The sequence below is a fragment of the Penaeus japonicus genome, unplaced genomic scaffold (assembly GCF_977035675.1).
Source record: "Penaeus japonicus unplaced genomic scaffold, GWHDUDI00000001_assembly GWHDUDI00000037, whole genome shotgun sequence".
Classification (NCBI taxonomy): Eukaryota; Metazoa; Arthropoda; class Malacostraca; order Decapoda; family Penaeidae; genus Penaeus; species Penaeus japonicus.
The window spans coordinates 8,910,424-8,912,923 of NW_028234439.1; the positions used below are offsets into that span (position 1 = coordinate 8,910,424).

At 38.2% G+C, this 2,500-nt stretch overlaps 1 protein-coding gene across 1 annotated transcript in view; it reads left to right on the top strand.

The window, feature by feature from the left end:
* The window catches only part of LOC122262700 (transferrin), a 14,402-nt gene that overhangs the window by 808 nt on the left and 11,094 nt on the right, over positions 1-2,500 (top strand). The gene's annotated exons all lie outside the window — the stretch shown is intronic.

The window sequence follows — 2,500 nt, forward strand, 5'->3', positions numbered from 1 at the left end:
ATGACTGGCCTAGAAGTGGATGCTATTAAACAGATGTCTCTTCTGTAATATAGTTATTACAGATATGGGATGGCCAACGCCCATGCCCGGCCGCTGCTGCTTAGCACTGGGTCATCACGAAGTAAATATTGCATTACTCAACACCTCACCCATTTTCGCACTGGCTTGCTGATATACCGGCATGAAATCCGATTGTAACAAAATGGAAAATGAAATATTGGATATGGTAATGTTGGATAACGTAATATACGCATACTTATGTGTGTACGGGCACGTATGATAGAAGCAATGATGATAATAAAAGTATTTTTGATAGTAATGATAATGATATGATAATAGTAGTGAGAATAATCATTTAAAGATAATATGATAATGATAATGACAATAACAATGAAGAATAATCATAACCATGTTATTGTTCACAATAATGAATATAAAAGACAAGCAGAAATTATAACAATATGATAACATTGATGCTGCCTAGGCCCCACGCTGAAAGTAAAACAAAAAGCATTTCCAAGAAACCCAAGCAGCACTTGTGTAATCCAGAACTCGGTCCACCACTGGCTTAGGAGGGATCACGAAGCAGAGGTCACCAAAGTAGTGCGTGTCAGGTGACCAGAGAACAGGGCGGGGAGACTGAACTCGGGTTACCTGTTCTGGAAATTGCAGCTACATCAGAGGCATAATATGAAGGCAGGGCATTTGATATAGACGGAAATATTTGTCGAATAAGTAGCCAGTATTGATATATAGTTTCACATGATCGGTCCGGTTATAATGATTTGATCATGACAACACTAGGTAATACTGATACATTATACATAGACAATTTTTCAGATCCCTCGATCAGATCTGACATTTCTGTAAATTTCACAAAGCTGAACCCCGCGGCAAGGTGCGAATTAGCTCCACTGTCTTCGGCTCTTTGCTTATATTTCTCACATTGTATTGTATTTGTTTTGTTTTTTCATATTACAACAAGCGTTCCTTGTTATAGTGATATTGTCTCTGACCATCCCTCATTCGTTGCTTTCCTAATTCGTAGAACATACCACACGATGTGTACTATATCTTCAAAATTTTAATAATATCTACAAATTCATCCAACAACAACTCTTCGTCCTCACCCAGGAAAAGGAGGGGACAGAGCAGGAAGGAGATTTCAAACCACGCGTTAATTGATCTCATTAAGGCTCCCCTCCAGTAAATTAGTCAATAAGCGCAACTTGACACCGTCTGCGTCCACATGGCCTGCAGTAAGGGGAGTGGAAGGTGGTCGAATTACGTAGGCAGCGAATACGGTGGATCAGCTGACTTGAATGACCTTGTTGACAGGGAGGTGCTTCTGGAATAAGTCTTGCTTTCCGCTCGTGGTAGAAGTAAGGTCAAAGGTAACTCAGGTTGCTTGGAAAGGTTATAAGGGGCGAGGAAATATTTTCTTCAAGTAGATGAGGTTACTAGAGGTTTGTGATGCACTTACACGAAAACAGTCCGTAAGTAATCCCATTCCATTTTCTAAAGCGGAGACCACAACACGACCAGAAAAATAACACTTCAATTAATATGACCGCAATAACAACCAAAGACAAAATACACCGCGATGTGGAATAAACGTCTGTATTCGCATCTGATGACCTTTGCAGCCAAGTCGTGGTCTTCGATTCTTGCCAGTGTTCTTAGCTGTTAGATTTACATTGATATTTAGGGAAAGGTACACAGTGGTTTCAGAAGAGCATCACTATCATTTCGCATGAATTAAATACTTAATTAGTAATATAAAGAGAAACTATTCAATGATGGGCAAGAACTGGAATGAAAAAAGAAAAGACGTTTGTCATTGTGGGAATACCAGCGTGCAATGTCTTTTTTACATGTTCTTTAGGCTTCGCCAGAAAGAAAACGACCACTGGATAAAAGAGAAATGAAATGAACGAACGTTTTCAGTACATTCTAACATATATTAGTATATAACGCGATGTGAGTTCAAAGGCCGAATGCAATAAAGGTTAATCCTGCAATACAAATGACAATGGGCACACCGAGCTCCAAGGCCGGCGTAATTACTATTATCCTTTGCTTCAAGTATTTTTGCTCTTGCAAGTGGTTAAACAGTCGACTTTTATTTTTCGGTTGAGTCTTCTTCATTCTGTAAAGCCAAAGTGTGGTTGTTCATTTGTGGAAAGGTTGGATTTGAACGATGTAGATGTAGGTGTCAGTTGAGGGTGATAAAGAATGTTATCCGTAAGGTCTACTCTTTGATGGAAAATAGAAGTAGGGGAATAAATGCATTATTCTTGAGGCTCGTTTGAAGAAAAGCTGCATGTGTAAGAGTTATCTTTTTATTAAGTATGAAAAGAAAAAAGATATTTCTATCATTTCAAAATTAATATCCCACAGAACTCTTACTATGTGACATTACATGTTATTACTGATTAACTCAGTGAGTTTTAAAAAAATGCATCTCATTTTAGTAACAATATAGACCGAAGATTATAAT